Source organism: Pseudophryne corroboree, chromosome 8, assembly GCF_028390025.1.
Source record: "Pseudophryne corroboree isolate aPseCor3 chromosome 8, aPseCor3.hap2, whole genome shotgun sequence".
NCBI lineage: Eukaryota > Metazoa > Chordata > Amphibia > Anura > Myobatrachidae > Pseudophryne > Pseudophryne corroboree.
In genome coordinates this window covers 446,995,009-447,012,006 of record NC_086451.1, presented here as the reverse complement: position 1 = coordinate 447,012,006, position 16,998 = coordinate 446,995,009, and the positions used below count along the sequence as shown (strand labels likewise).

The 16,998-nt window shown below is 47.4% G+C and overlaps 1 protein-coding gene across 18 annotated transcripts in view; it reads left to right on the top strand.

Moving 5' to 3' along the window:
* The window catches only part of LOC134949554 (uncharacterized), a 274,657-nt gene that overhangs the window by 33,339 nt on the left and 224,320 nt on the right, over positions 1–16,998 (top strand). The window lies entirely within an intron of this gene.

Below are 16,998 nucleotides of genomic sequence, written 5' to 3'. Positions count from 1 at the left end.
GGCTCCTGGTATTTATAGCTGTCCGCTGCAGTGCCTAGTTCAGAGCTTGCCTCTGCCCTAGCTGATGTGCTGAGGGCACTTAGGGAACTGACCTTTCCTGGCAGCAGGGTGAGGATTGGCTGGCAGTAGAGGTGGCGTATGCATTGTCTTGCGTTAGGGGGCGCGTCACTCCGTTGTTTTTTGTATGTGTTCCGCAGATTGCATGTTCTAAATATGTGTCAAAGACATAAACTGATGAAATAAGGATGGCTTTCTTTATAGTAACGCTAGGTACGCACTGCCCAAGGAATACTTATGAGATTCCGGCAGCGGCATCCTGTCTGTCGGAATCCCGGCAGCAAGTTTCCTCACAGGCTCGCCACGCTTCGAGCCCGGTGGCTCCCGATTATATTCCCTTTCTGTTGGTGGTGTGGACCCATCAACCGAGTGGGAATAAACTGCGTTTGTCAGGATTCCGTCCGGCGGCATTTCACCGGCTGTCGAGATTCCAGCGTCAGTCTCCTGAACGCCGGGATCCCGACAGCCGGTTTATTAACTGCATCCCCTGCCCAACGGGTGCTGCCAGCCCGCTAAACACGCCGATCCGACAAAGTGAATATCAGATCACTGAGCACCTGTGCACGCTAAGCTATTTCTCGCTTGGTGTGTACTTTAATTTCTAGAATGAGTTTGGGACGACGGGAAAGATATACACACCATGCAATTATTGGACAATATCGGTCCGATAATGCCCAATGATTTGACACTGAGCCTGGAGAAGTGATAAAGTAGTGATAAGTAAGTGATAAGCGGAAGATGATAGTGCACCAACTGTCATGTTTAAACTCGTAATGATTGGCCTGGTGCGTTCTCACTTTGCACTTATCACTGCTTTATCACTTCTCCAGGCTTAATACATGTGCCCCTGAGTACCCTGGGGTAGCTCGAGGGGCGGGCTTTAAGGGGTGTCACACAGAGTGCTTTAGACTGGAGGGGGTGTAGCCATGAGGGTGTCAGGGAAATCACTGGCGGCCATCACCTCCGCCCCAGTTTCCCCTACCATGCCGCCTTGTGCCTAAGCCCACCTACCACTCGCCCCAAGCCCTTCTCTGTCTGACTCCTGAGTCCTGTCAGCTGAGAGCGATGAAACGGAGTTGGTGGGGTGGACTGCAGGCCAGCACTGACCAATCGCTGCTGAGCTGACAGGGGCTACTCAGCCCAGGAAAGAGAGAGAGAGAGAGAGATCATTTTGGCAAGATCCAGAGAGAGTCTGAGTTCAGGCTCCAGACTCCCGGACACGGCAGCATCACCAGTCAGGTCACTGAGTGATTGCCTGCCCTTGCTTTGTGGCTATGGGAGATGCAATGTATCTTATACTACATGTCATGTCCTGTGTCTGGGGGAGGATGCATGTGTATAGGGGTGACAGTATATGGGGGAAGGGGGAAATTATCCCTAAATTGATGGGGAGGACGCTGACATTACAGTATATGGAGGATATAATCATGTATTACGCCTTGTGTGTAGGGGAGGACGCTGCATGTGATGTATTGGGGTGTCACAGTATATGGGGGATGGAAGGACAGGAGTGACACCCATCCAGGACTTTGGGATTCCTCCAGAGATTGCAGATTTGAATAAACAGAACAAAAAATTAATAACCTTTTATTGTAAAGTGATAGTTGAGCTGTGGGGATAGTGAAAGCCTTTGATTTCTGCTTTGACTCATGGCGCAGGCAGTGCCGATGGTCACGTAGTTCACCAATTATTTGCAACTGCACATGAGCGCAAAGTTCTGACTACCTCCACCCCGGCGCATGTGTTACGCAGGGAGTAGGCACAAAGGTGCTACTGTGATTTTGGACAGATGGTATCAGAATGGTGGCGGGAAAGCGCTGGCCATTCCTGAGCGATGACGGAGAAGTGGCTAGTATTGCACGCAAGCATGGTCTATTCAGTGGGCGCTTTATGTGAGTGTCGCAGGCATGTCAGTGCAAGCTGCTGCGTTCCCAGACACACAACCGCAGGCATAGGGGGTCATGGTCAGCCAGAGACGCTGCATCTTTCATAGGGCTGCTGTAAGTTTCCATGGTACGTCAGGATGTACCGAACGGTATTACAGACTGCATGGATGCTGACACTAAGGGGGTCATTCCGAGTTGATCGTAACTGTGCTAAATTTAGCACAGCTACGATCATCTTCCCTGACATGCGGGGGGACGCCCAGCACAGGTCTAGTCCGCCCCACATGTCAGTCCGCCCCCCGCGCGCACAGCGGTGATGCTTTTGTATTTGTGGCCGCAGCAGCTGCGTGAGACGTGACGCAGCCACCGCGGCCCGCCCTCCCAACGGTCTCGCCATGCCTGCGTTGGCCGGACCACGCCCCCCTAAATGGTGGCTTAACACCCCCTCCCGCCCTGCGACTGAACGACGGCCTTTGGCCGTCTGGCATGCGTCGGCGCACTCCGGCGCATGAGCGATTGGGTCGGAATGACCCCCTAAGTCTTTGCACATTCTGCTGCACACGTGTACACAAGAGGAGTTGCTTGTAGCAGCATTTGCATAAACCCACAGACGGGCAACCGCCAATAGCCCCTGGCTCAGAATCAGCTCCAGAGTACAGGCGCCCCCAGAGCATTACAGTATGCACTCGGGGTAATTCATAGCTGATCGCTGGGCAGCGATTTTTGCAGCCCTTCGATCAGATAGTCACCGCCTACAGGGGGAGTGTATTTTAGCTGTGCAAGTGTGCGATCACATGTGTAGCGGAGCTGTACAAACAGATCTTGTGCAGTCTCTGCGCAGCCCAGGACTTACTCAGCCGCTGCGATCACTTCAGCCTATCCGGGACCTGAATTGACGTCAGGACACGCCTGTGTTTTTCCAAACGCTCCCTGAAAACTGTCAGTTGCCACCCACAAGCGCCCTCTTCCTGTCAATCTCCTTGCGATTGCCCATGTGAATGGATCCATCACACAAACCCATCGCTGAGCGGCGATCCGCTTTGTACCCGTGCGACGCACCTGCAGCGATAAGGTCTAAATCGGCCCCTCAGTCCTATCAGCAGCTTTCTGATAGGGCCATTTCAAAGTAACTAACGTTACATTTCTACTGTTTGTTACGTAAACAATACTGCATAACTTCCAGATAGATGGAAGATGTATAAAATATACTACAAGTTGAGTATTCCTTATGCTGTATTACAAGATAAGAAGAATTTGATGTACTTTTATAAGTGTAATTTACTCTCTTTGCTGAACAACTTAGGTTGACATTTAATTAAAAACTTTGGCCCAACTTGCTGCAACTAACATTACATGTAAATGAGTGATTAAAAGTAACAGCCTTTGTTACAGTTTAACTTTCTGCTTCTCTAGTGTATATAAATGGCATTTCTCTGACGTCCTAAGTGGATGCTGGGGACTCCGTCAGGACCATGGGGAATAGCGGCTCCGCAGGAGACAGGGCACAAAAGTAAAAGCTTTAGGATCAGGTGGTGTGCACTGGCTCCTCCCCCTATGACTCTCCTCCAAGCCTCAGTTAGGTTTTTGTGCCCGGCCGAGAAGGGTGCAATCTAGGTGGCTCTCCTAAAGAGCTGCTTAGAGTAAAAGTTTTTGTTAGATTTTTTATTTTCAGTGAGTCCTGCTGGCAACAGGCTCACTGCAACGAGGGACTTAGGGGAGAACAAGTGAACTCACCTGCGTGCAGGATGGATTGGCTTCTTAGGCTACTGGACACTAGCTCCAGAGGGACGATCACAGGTACAGCCTGGATGGGTCACCGGAGCCGCGCCGCCGACCCCCTTGCAGATGCTGAAGAGAGAAGAGGTCCAGAAATCGGCGGCTGAAGACTTCTCAGTCTTCATGAGGTAGCGCACAGCACTACAGCTGTGCGCCATTGCTCTCAGCACACTTCACACCAACGGTCACTGAGGGTGCAGGGCGCTGGGGGGGGCGCCCTGGGCAGCAATGAAAGTACCTATGCTGGCAAAAAATACATCACATATAGCCTCTGGGGCTATATGGATGTATTTAACCCCTGCCAGGTTGTCAGAAAAACGGGAGAAGAAGCCCGCCGAAAAGGGGGCGGGGCCTATTCTCCTCAGCACACAGCGCCATTTTCCCTCACAGAACTGCTGGTGGGAAGGCTCCCAGGCTCTCCCCTGCACTGCACTACAGAAACAGGGTTAAAACAGAGAGGGGGGGGGGGCACTTATTTGGCGATATTATTATATATTAAGATGCTATAAGGGAAAATACTTCTATAAGGTTGTCCCTGTATAATTATAGCGTTTTGGTGTGTGCTGGCAAACTCTCCCTCTGTCTCCCCAAAGGGCTAGTGGGGTCCTGTCCTCTATCAGAGCATTCCCTGTGTGTGTGCTGTGTGTCGGTACGTGTGTGTCGACATGTATGAGGACGATGTTGGTGAGGAGGCGGAGCAATTGCCTGTAATGGTGAGGTCACTCTCTAGGGAGTCGACACCGGAATGGATGGCTTATTCAGGGAATTACATGATAATGTCAACACGCTGCAAGGTCGGTTGACGACATGAGACGGCCGACAAACCAATTAGTACCTGTCCAGGCGTCTCAAACACCGTCAGGGGATTTAAAACGCCCATTTACCTCAGTCGGTCGACACAGACACGGACACTGACTCCAGTGTTGACGGTGAAGAAACAAACGTATTTTCCATTAGGGCCACACGTTACATGTTAAGGGCAATGAAGGAGGTGTTACATATTTCTGATACTACAAGTACCACAAAAAAGGGTATTATGTGGGGTGTGAAAAAACTACCTGTAGTTTTTCCTGAATCAGATAAATTAAATGAAGTGTGTGATGATGCGTGGGTTTCCCCCGATAGAAACACTCCTTAGGGTGGATAAGGCGCTCACACGCTTATCAAAACAAGCGGCGTTACCGTCTCCAGATACGGCCGCCCTCAAGGAGCCAGCTGATAGGAGGCTGGAAAATATCCTAAAAAGTATATACACACATACTGGTGTTATACTGCGACCAGCGATCGCCTCAGCCTGGATGTGCAGCGCTGGGGTGGCTTGGTCGGATTCCCTGACTGAAAATATTGATACCCTTGACAGGGACAGTATTTTATTGACTATAGAGCATTTAAAGGATGCATTTCTATATATGCGAGATGCACAGAGGGATATTTGCACTCTGGCATCAAGAGTAAGTGCGATGTCCATATCTGCCAGAAGATGTTTATGGACACGACAGTGGTCAGGTGATGCAGATTCCAAACGGCACATGGAAGTATTGCCGTATAAAGGGGAGGAGTTATTTGGGGTCGGTCCATCGGACCTGGTGGCCACGGCAACAGCTGGAAAATCCACCTTTTTTACCCCAAGTCACATCTCAGCAGAAAAAGACACTGTCTTTTCAGCCTCAGTCCTTTCGTCCCCATAAGGGCAAGCGGGCAAAAGGCCAGTCATATCTGCCCAGGGATAGAGGAAAGGGAAGAAGACTGCAGCAGGCAGCCCATTCCCAGGAACAGAAGCCCTCCACCGCTTCTGCCAAGTCCTCAGCATGACGCTGGGGCCGTACAAGCGGACTCAGGTGCGGTGGGGGGTCGTCTCAAGAGTTTCAGCGCGTAGTGGGCTCACTCGCAAGTGGACCCCTGGATCCTACAAGTAGTATCCCAGGGGTACAGATTGGAAATTCGAGACGTCTCCCCCTCGCAGGCTCCTGAAGTCTGCTTTACCAACGTCTCCCTCCGACAGGGAGGCAGTTTTGGAAACAATTCACAAGCTGTATTCCCAGCAGGTGATAATCAAAGTACCCCTCCTACAACAAGGAAAGGGGTATTATTCCACACTATATTGTGGTACTGAAGCCAGACGGCTCGGTGAGACCTATTCTAAATCTGAAATCTTTGAACACTTACATACAAAGGTTCAAATCAAGATGGAGTCACTCAGAGCAGTGATAGCGAACCAGGAAGAAGGGGACTATATGGTGTCCCTGGACATCAAGGATGCTTACCTCCATGTCCCAAATTGCCCTTCTCACCAAGGGTACCTCAGGTTCGTGGTACAGAACTGTCACTATCAGTTTCAGACGCTGCCGTTTGGATTGTCCACGGCACCCCGGGTCTTTACCAAGGTAATGGCCGAAATGATGATTCTTCTTCAAAGAAAAGGCGTCTTAATTATCCCTTACTTGGACGATCTCCTGATAAGGGCAAGGTCCAGAGAACAGTTGAAGGTCGGAGTAGCACTATCTCAAGTAGTTCTACGACAGCACGGGTGGATTCTAAATATTCCAAAATCGCAGCCGTTTCCGACGACACGTCTGCTGTTCCTAGGGATGATTCTGGACACAGTCCAGAAAAAGGTGTTTCTCCCGGAGGAGAAATCCAGGGAGTTATCCGAGCTAGTCAGGAACCTCCTAAAACCAGGAAAAGTGTCAGTGCATCATTGCACAAGGGTCCTGGGAAAAATGGTGGCTTCTTACGAAGCGATTCCATCCGGCAGATTCCACGCAAGAACTTTTCAGTGGGATCTGCTGGACAAATGGTCCGGATCGCATCTTCAGATGCATCAGCGGATAACCCTATCTCCAAGGACAAGGGTGTCTCTCCTGTGGTGGTTACAGAGTGCTCATCTTCTAGAGAGCCGCAGATTCGGCATTCAGGATTGGATGCTGGTGACCACGGATGCCAGCCTGAGAGGCTGGAGAGCAGTCACACAGGGAAAAAATTTCCATGGAGTGTGATCAAGTCTGGAGACTTCTCTCCACATAAATATACTGGAGCTAAGGGAAATTTACAATGCTCTAAGCTTAGCAAGACCTCTGCTGCAAGGTCAGCCGGTATTGATCCAGTGGGACAACATCACGGCAGTCGCCCACGTAAACAGACAGGGCGGCACAAGAAGCAGGAGGGCAATGGCAGAAACTGCAAGGATTCTTCGCTGGGCGGAAAATCATGTGATAGCACTGTCAGCAGTGTTCATTCCGGGAGTGGACGACCTCCACCCGGGAGAGTGGGGACTTCATCCAGAAGTCTTCCACATGATTGTGAACCGTTGGGAAAGACCAAAGGTGGACATGATGGCGTCCCGCCTGAACAAAAAAACTGGACAGGTATTGCGCCAGGTCAAGAGACCCTCAGGCAATAGCTGTGGACGTTCTGGTAACACCGTGGGTGTACCAGTCGGTGTATGTGTTCCCTCCTCTCCTTCTCATACCCAAGGTATTGAGAATTATAAGACGTAGAGGAGTAAGAACTATACTCGTGGCTTCGGATTGGCCAAGAAGGACTTGGTACCCGGAACTTCAAGAGATGCTCACAGAGGACTCATGGCCTCTACCGCTAAGAAGGGACTTGCTTCAGCAAGTACCATGTCTGTTCCAAGACTTACCGCGGCTGCGTTTGACGGCAGGGCGGTTGAACGCCGGATCCTAAGAGAAAAAGGCATTCCGGAAGAGGTCATTCCTACCCTGGTCAAAGCCAGGAAGGAGGTGACCGCACAACATTATCACCACATGTGGCGAAAAATATGTTGCGTGGTGTGAGGCCAGGAAGGCCCCACGAAGAAATTTCAACTCGGTCGATTCCTGCATTTCCTGCAAACAGGAGTGTCTATTGGCCTAAAATTGGGGTCCATTAAGGTTCAAATTTCGGCCCTGTCGATTTTCTTCCAGAAAGAATTGGCTTCAGTTCCTGAAGTCCAGAAGTTTGTCAAGGGAGTACTGCATATACAACCCCTTTTGTGCCTCCAGTGGCACTGTGGGATCTCAACGTAGTTCTGGGATTCCTCAAATCACATTGGTTAAAACCGCTCAAATCTGTGGATTTGAAATATCTCACATGGAAAGTGACCATGCTGTTGGCCCTGGCCTCGGCCAGGCGAGTGTCAGAATTGGCGGCTTTGTCTCACAAAAGCCCATATCTGATTGTCCATTCGGACAGGGCAGAGCTGCGGACTCGTCCCCAGTTTCTCCCTAAGGTGGTGTCAGTGTTTCACCTGAACCAGCTTATTGTGGTACCTGCGGCTACTAGGGACTTGGAGGACTCCAAGTTGCTAGATGTTGTCAGGGCCCTGAAAATATAAGTTTCCAGGACGGCTGGAGTCAGGAAAACTGACTTGCTGTTATCCTGTATGCACCCAACAAACTGGGTGCTCTTGCTTCTAAGCAGACGATTGCTAGTTGGATGTGTAATACAATTCAGCTTGCACATTCTGTGGCAGGCCTGCCACAGCCAAAATATGTAAATGCCCATTCCACAAGGAAGGTGGGCTCATCTTGGGCGGCTGCCCGAGGGGTCTCGGCTTTACAACTTTGCCGAGCTGCTACTTGGTCAGGGGCACATCCTGACTGAGGAGGACCTGGAGTTCTCTCATTCGGTGCTGCAGAGTCATCCGCACTCTCCCGCCCGTTTGGGAGCTTTGGTATAATCCCCATGGTCCTGACGGAGTCCCCAGCATCCACTTAGGACGTCAGAGAAAATAAGAATTTACTTACCGATAATTCTATTTCTCGTAATCCCAAGTGCGGATTGTCTGCAATACTTGTACATAGTTATTGTTACAAAAATCGGGTTATTATTGTTGTGAGCCATCTTTTCAGAGGCTCCGCTGTTATCATGCTGTTAACTGGGTTCAGATCACAGGTTGTACAGTGTGATTGGTGTGGCTGGTATGAGTCTTACCCGGGATTCAAAATCCTTCCTTATTGTGTACGCTCGTCCGGGCACAGTATCCTAACTGAGGCTTGGAGGAGGGTCATAGGGGGAGGAGCCAGTGCACACCACCTGATCCTGAAGCTTTTACTTTTGTGCCCTGTCTCCTGCGGAGCCGCTATTCCCCATGGTCCTGACGGAGTCCCCAGCATCCACTACGGACTACGAGAAATAGAATTATCGGTAAGTAAATTCTTATTTTTTTTCTTTAGTACAGCACTAAATATGATCATGTTGGTATATGTATTTAAATGAAATACCATGAGTTTCAACGGTGTTTAATATATATTACATATATGTTCTTGTAACTAACGTTACACATAACTAACATTACACAGAGAAAATATAATACAGGAAAAAATGTTCTCTTTATAATATAATAAGAATAAACTAAGTTCTACTTGGTAAATTAGAGAAGTAATGTTTCTCACATATTTTTTAAAAGTTAGGACTACATGCCATGAATGATTAAAAAAACCTAAGTATTAAACTTTTATTTTTTATATAAATTTGTTAAATGAGGGAAATGACCACTTTTCCTTTTCCAATAGCAGTAATCGTACATAAGATCATGTTTGTATAAATAGTTAAATTATATACCATACATTTCTCGTTATGTTTATGCTTAATATTTATCAAAATAGGCATGTTTTTATAAATAATATCGCATAATATAACTGTTACATAAAAAATACACATTATACTCTGGGCAGTATAACAATATACATTTAACAAAACTCAATCTTACATGGCAAATCAGAGAAATAATGTTTGCCACGCAGCACTATATCTGTGCTCATGATGTCAGTGTCATCTTTCTTAGAAAAAACCTAACAATCACCTTTTTTTCCCCCCAAGTATTGTACAGTAAGAAAGTAGTAGTGTTTGTGATCCCTTTAACTTTGGGGTACTTCACTACTACAAAACAGTTCACAGGTGGTACTATGGGGGTCATTCCGAGTTGTTCGCTCGCTAGCTGTTTTAGCAGCCGTGCAAACGCTAAGCCGCCGCCCACTGAGAGTGTATTTTAGCTTAGCAGAAGTGCAAACAAAAGGATCGCAGAGCGGCTACAAAGTTTTTTTGTGCAGTTTCAGAGTAGCTCAAAACCTACTCAGCGCTTGCGATCACTTCAGACTGTTCAGTCCCTGTTTTGACGTCACAAACACGCTCTGCGTTCGCCCAGCCACGCCTGCATTTTTTCCTGGCACGCCTACTTTTTTTTCAAACACTCCCTGAAAACGGTCGTTGCCACCCAGAAACGCCCACTTCATGTCAATCACTCTGCGGCAACCAGTGCGACTGAAATGCTTCGCTAGACCCTGTGTGAAACTACATCGTTAGTTGTAATAGTACTTCGCGCGTGCGCATTGCGCCGCATGCGCAGAAGTGCCGATTTTTTAGCCTGATCGCTGCGCTGTGAACAACGACAGCTAACGATCAACTCGTAATGACCCCCAATGACCTTAGGTTAGTTGCAGTTTTGCTAATTCAATTCAATTGCGATCACATCGCAGACCCCACAAAACAAGGGCAGCCCCCTGCCTGTGCAGCCTGGCTGCAAAGGCAGACGCAGGGCGGCCGTGTTTTGTTTTGGATTCTCACGTGTGATGTCACTCTGAAAACAGCCCGCCCCCACCCGCGTTTCCGTTGCCACGACCCCACATCGTCGCCCCCGTCTGCCCCGCGAACGCCTCTGAATGTCAATCGGGCAGAGGTATTCACATCATTGTGATGTGATCGCATCTCTCGGGCTGCGCACGCTCAGAAAGGGCCCTGCGCATGCACACTGGCCCAAAAATCGTCCAGAATCGATCGCGTCGCAGTAGCAGCTTCTACTGAATAAGTCCCTTAGGTTAAACTTCTTAGGTATTGGGTGCATTAATACTGATGGTGGTCACATACCATGCATTATACAGTAATTGGCCCCCAAAAACTCCAAAAATTGTGAAATATTTTTGTGTTGACTTTTTTTCTGGCAACCATTTTTTTGTCGATCATTGTTGCATCGAGCTTTAATGTTTTGAACAAATGTAATGATCTGAAGCATTTTTGTTTCTTTAATCCAGGAGTCCTATGTTCTGAACTTGAACCCAAAATATTATTCTACTCTTTATAAGCCGCTCCAATAACGGTCGCACTGACACTGCAGCATGGACCCGAGCACACAGTCTGCCGCAGAGCAGTGTCATCCTAGGAGCCGATTAGTGGGAAACACAGGCAGCTCACACCACAGCGCCAATACCTTATACATACAGCATGGGGTATATCTGTATAATGCAACAAGACTGTATGTTTCATGTATGAGGTCCTCCGTCTATTACGTGCTCTGTCTTGGCAAACAAAACATTTTTTGAAAGCACAAAAAAAAATGTCCAAAGGGATCCCCGTCCCTTGCCCTCAAATGATCATCATCCTTCCAATGCTTCCACCTTTTGTATATTTAAAAATGTCAGGATCTCATGAAAAAAATAGGTTTATCTCCAATTTTCTAGAGCTCGTTGCATTTTCACACTCTATTTGCTTTATCCTAGTAGGTTTCTAAAAGAGGACAAAATATTAAACAATAACGTTTATTTAACGTATTATATTGACTTAAATACACATGTAACGTTAGTTACCATTTATAACAGGGATGGGGAACCTCCGGCCCATGGGCCGTATAAGGCCTGCAAAGCCGTTTGTTCCGGCCCACCCGCTTGTGTCAGCGAGACACACGGCGCCGTGTTTCAGCTGTCAGGGCAGGGAGGAGAGCGCAGCTACATATCCGGCGGCGGGTAGGATTTCAAACCAGCCGCCGGTACGCGAGCTCTGATTGGCTCACGAACCGGCGGCTGGTTTGAAATCCTACACGCCGCGCCGCCAATCAGGAGCCGCCGCTGCCGGTCCACGAACCCTGATTGGCTCACGAACCGGCGGCTGGTGTGAAATCCTACACGCCGCGCCGCCCGACATAGCTGCGCTCTCCTTCCTGCCCTGATCCCCTGACAGCTTAGGCACACCGTGGGACAGAGCAGCAGCAGCAGCGGTGAGCTGCACAGTGAAGTGTGGGGGGGGGGGGGGGGGCATTTGTGGATCTGGCACTGTGTCGGAATTTGTGGATCTGGCACTGTGGGGGAATTTGTGGATCTGGCGCTGTGGGGGGCATTTGTGGATCTGGCACCACTGGGGGCATTTGTGGATCTGGCTCTGTGGGGGCATTTGTGGATCTGGTACTGTTGGGGGCATTTGTGGATCTGACACTGTGGGGGAAATATGTGGATCTGGCACTGTGGGGGCATTTGTGGATCTGGCACTGTAGGGGAATTTGTGGATCTGGCACTGTGGGGGAATTTGTGGATCTGGCACTGTGGGGGAATTTGTGGATCTGGCACTGTGGGGGAATTTGTGGATCTGGCACTGTGGGGGAATTTGTGGATCTGGCATTGTGGGGGAATTTGTGGATCTGGCACTGCACTGGCATATGTGGATCTGGCACTGCACTATTGGGGGCATATGTGTATCACGTCCCATTTTAATTAGCCTCACCCATTTTTTGGCATGTGCGCCTTTGACTCGCGCACTCAGTACCTTTTCAGGGGCATAACTACTGGGTGGCAGAGTAATTTTTTAGTTTATCATTTTTGTATGGCCCCCGGAGGATTTTATAAATATCCAAATGGCCCTTGGTATATAAAAGCTTCCCCACCCCTGATTTATAAGATGAGCTAATTTATTTAATGGCCATTAAGGGACATTGAAGCACTGGTCAGATGTCCAGAATCCTCGTATACCTTACATCTTATGCTGGCCATACACTTGTGCGGTGCCCCGCGACGCGACATCGCAGGGCATCGCACCGGCAGTTCGGGTGTGATGAAATCGCATCTGAACTGCCGAAGTGATTACCATGCGATCATGCGATAGATCGCATGGTAATCACGTGATGGGCACGTCACCACTGAGTGGGAGCGGCCTCTGGCCGCTCCTGGCGGGTGCCCATTGCACACCGCAGTGCGATATATCTCATATGGGCTTAAAACCACATGCGATCGCACTGCGATACGAGAACTATTAAGTGCAGCACATAATATCTTGAGACGCGATATTCGACAGGCGTGCCCGCGCATCACGTTTCAAGGTACTATAATGTGCATACAATCCTTCCATTTCTCTCACAGATGAGGTCGAAATCGAAGGATAGCACCGATTATCTCATATGTGTATGGGCACCATTACAAAGCTGAAGGAAACATTCATGTTTTGTAACTAAGTTAGTTATAGTGATGTCCACCTTCAATATTCAGCTTCAAACACTGATTGCTCTTGTATGAGAACACGTGGTAAACCACCACATACTAATAGTAACACCACCTAGTGATAAGTTGTGGAACTCCTGTTTGCAATGTGGGAAAATCAAACATTAAATTGCATCCCTTATCAACATTCTCTTCTTTAGAATAATGTTAAATGACATAGGCCCTCATTCCGAGTTGTTCGCTCGGTATTTTTCATCGCATCGCAGTGAAAATCCGCTTAGTACGCATGCGCAATGTTCGCACTGCGACTGCGCCAAGTAACTTTACTATGAAGAAAGTATTTTTACTCACGGCTTTTTCATCGCTCCGGCGATCGTAATGTGATTGACAGGAAATGGGTGTTACTGGGCGGAAACACGGCGTTTCAGGGGCGTGTGGCTGAAAACGCTACCGTTTCCGGAAAAAACGCAGGAGTGGCCGGAGAAACGGTGGGAGTGCCTGGGCGAACGCTGGGTGTGTTTGTGACGTCAACCAGGAACGACAAGCACTGAACTGATCGCACAGGCAGAGTAAGTCTGGAGCTACTCTGAAACTGCTAAGTAGTTAGTAATCGCAATATTGCGAATACATCGGTCGCAATTTTAAGAAGCTAAGATTCACTCCCAGTAGGCGGCGGCTTAGCGTGTGTAACTCTGCTAAATTCGCCTTGCGACCGATCAACTCGGAATGAGGGCCATAGTGTACTGTCTACTTAATAATGTACACACTAACTTGTATTTATAATTAATGTTGCTCCATATACAACCTAATTTGTGGGACACAGAAAAAGAATATTGAAGAAATTAAATTTTTTACCAAATTTGTCCTCTTTTTTGTGAAATGGCACGATATCGGCCCTCATTCCGAGTTGATCGCTCGCTGACATTTTTCGCAGCGGAGCGATCAGGTTGCTACTGCGCATACGTATGCAGCGCAATGCGCACGCGCATCGTATGGGTACAAACATCATCGTTGCTGTGCAAGGCTTCTAGCGACGAATCCATTTGCACAACCGATCGCAAGGAGATTGACATGAAGAGGGCGCTTATGGGTGTCAACTGACTGTTTTCTGGGAGTGGTAGGGAAAATGCAGGCGTGTCCAGGGCGTTTGCAGGGCGGGTGTCTGACGTCCATTCCGGGACCGGACAGACTGAAGTGATCGCAAGGGCTGAGTAAGTCCAGCAAAAAAAAAGGAATTATGTGGAGCGCCTGTGTCAGAACTGAACAATTAGACTATTCTTTTGAATGACAATAATTGAGCCCACGTTCGCTTTACTCCAGGGGCTGTATACACCCCTAAAACTGGAAAAAAGTAAACAACAAAAGAAGAAAGAGACAAGCGCTCATGGGTTCATATTATGTCAATAAACATGTACAGAGCCGGTGTTGCATTCAAAATGTAAAATAACATCAAGATTGTTATATCTTAAAATAATAATAATGAGTTGCACTTTATATAATAAATATTTAGTTGCTGGCCAGCAGTTTCATTAGGCAATTATAATATTCAGCTGTCCTCTATGAGGAATCTTGAGCTTCAGAAGCTGCGCTGTTACAATATCAGTGTTTGAAACTTAGTAACAGTCAATGAAGTAACTGTTGCACGTGAGGAGTAAAGAGATGTGATGGCTGTAAATAGCGTTTTGGAATATCCAATTACCTCCTTTCAAGATACAGCGGCGTGGTCCTGCCCCCGGTGCCGAGCGTCCTCGGTAATAGAAAGTTTGTCCACGGGAGTTGCCTTAACTTTTAACCGTCTGTAGGAGCAGGTTATTCCGTAGGAGGAAAGAGTAGAGACGGACCTTATGTGTTGGTACTGATTCCGTCACGGGATATCACGGCTCGTAGCGGGATGGACAGATGGCAAAGTCCTGATGTTGCTCCCGCTCTGTTAAGCCGTACACCTCCGTACACCTCGGTGCTTGCCCAAAGCACTGCTGCAGCTACGAACAAGTGGGTGGAGACTGACGCGTTTCGTCACAGAAGCACATGACTTTTTCAAAGTGATACCTCCTCACCGTAAGAGAGTTGCTTTTAAGAAGCTATAATCAGTGCCTACAGCTGTGAAACTCACAGGGAATTTTACCATTACAGCTGATATACTTAATTATTAGCATTTACTCACGGCTCTGTGGGCTAGTCTTCCAGGTATTTAGTTTTTTCAATAAAATATATATATAAAGAAATATAAAAGTAATAAAGATATGATAGGAAAAGAATATATATGTTTATAAAACATACATACATACATACAACGGATCAAAAGGAGCAGCATAATGAGAAATATAAAAACTATAAAAAAATATATAAAGAATATATAAAAAGTGTGGGAATTGCAAATAAATCTGTTTTATAATGTCTCCTCTAGATTTATTTGCAATTCCCACACTTTTTATATATTCTTTATATATTTTTTTTTATAGTTTTTATATTTCTCATTATGCTGCTCCTTTTGATCCGTTGTATGTATGTATGTTTTATAGACATATATATTCTTTTCCTATCATATCTTTATTACTTTTATATTTCTTTATATATATATTTTATTGAAAAAAAAAACGAAATACCTGGAAAACTAGCCCACAGATTATAGCTTCTTAAAAGCAACTCTCTTACGGTGAGGAGGTATCACTTTGAAAAAGTCATGTGCTTCCGTGACGAAACGCGTCAGTCTCCACCCACTTGTTCGTAGCTGCAGCAGTGCTTTGGGCAAGCACCGAGGTGTACGGAGGTGTACGGATTAACAGAGCGGGAGCAACATCAGGACTTTGCCATCTGTCCATCCCGCTACGAGCCGTGATATCCCGTGACGGAATCAGTACCAACACATAAGGTCCGTCTCTACTCTTTCCTCCTACGGAATAACCTGCTCCTACAGACGGTTAAAAGTTAAGGCAACTCCCGTGGACAAACTTTCTATTACCGAGGACGCTCGGCACCGGGGGCAGGACCACGCCGCTGTATCTTGAAAGGAGGTAATTGGATATTTCAAAACGCTATTTACAGCCATCACATCTCTTTACTCCTCACGTGCAACAGTTACTTCATTGACTGTTACTAAGTTTCAAACACTGATATTGTAACAGCGCAGCTTCTGAAGCTCAAGATTCCTCATAGAGGACAGCTGAATATTATAATTGCCTAATGAAACTGCTGGCCAGCAACTAAATATTTATTATATAAAGTGCAACTCATTATTATTATTTTAAGATATAACAATCTTGTTGTTATTTTAAATTTTGAATACAACACCGGCTCTGTACATGTTTATTGACATAATATGAACCCATGAGCGCTTGTCTCTTTCTTCTTTTGCTGATTAAGTCCAGACCTACTCAGAAACTGCAAAAAACTTTTTCGTACCGCTCGGCTGCACACACGATCGCACACTTGCAAAGCAAAAATACACTCCCCCCGTGGGCGGCGACTAAACGTTTGCACGACTGCAAAAAGTAGCTAGCGAGAGATCAACTTGAAATGAGGGCCCTCGTGTTGAGAATATTTGCATGAATTGGGTATGGCAATTTACACCCTGGGCTCAACTTGGTCTGGAACCACCATAAAATATGCTAATCTGATGTTGGGGAGGCTATGCATGCCAAGTCCCGGACTATGTATTATACTCTCTCTCATGCTGTAGAGCAGAGATTTTCAACCTTTTACAACTTGCGGCACACTGAACAAGATTTAAATATTGCCCAGGCACACTCAGATATAATGGTGATGCATGGTGCAGTTGCGTGTCCTAAGATGTCATGTCGCAGCTTCTCCAGAGGTAATGCATGAGCCACATCTGAGAAAGCCAGAAGAGCCCAACACTGCCCGGGCCCAAACTTAGAACTGGCTCTGCAACCACTAAATCCACCAGTATTGATCGTTCCAGGGCCTTAGTAACGGCAAAACACTGACGGGCCTGACTCTGCTTCTATGGCGGCACACCTGGAGACTGCTCAGGGCGCACTAGTGTACCACGGCACAGTGGTTGAAAAACACTGCTGTAGAGGAAGGAGCTCTTACCTTTACTTAAATCTCAGAATAGC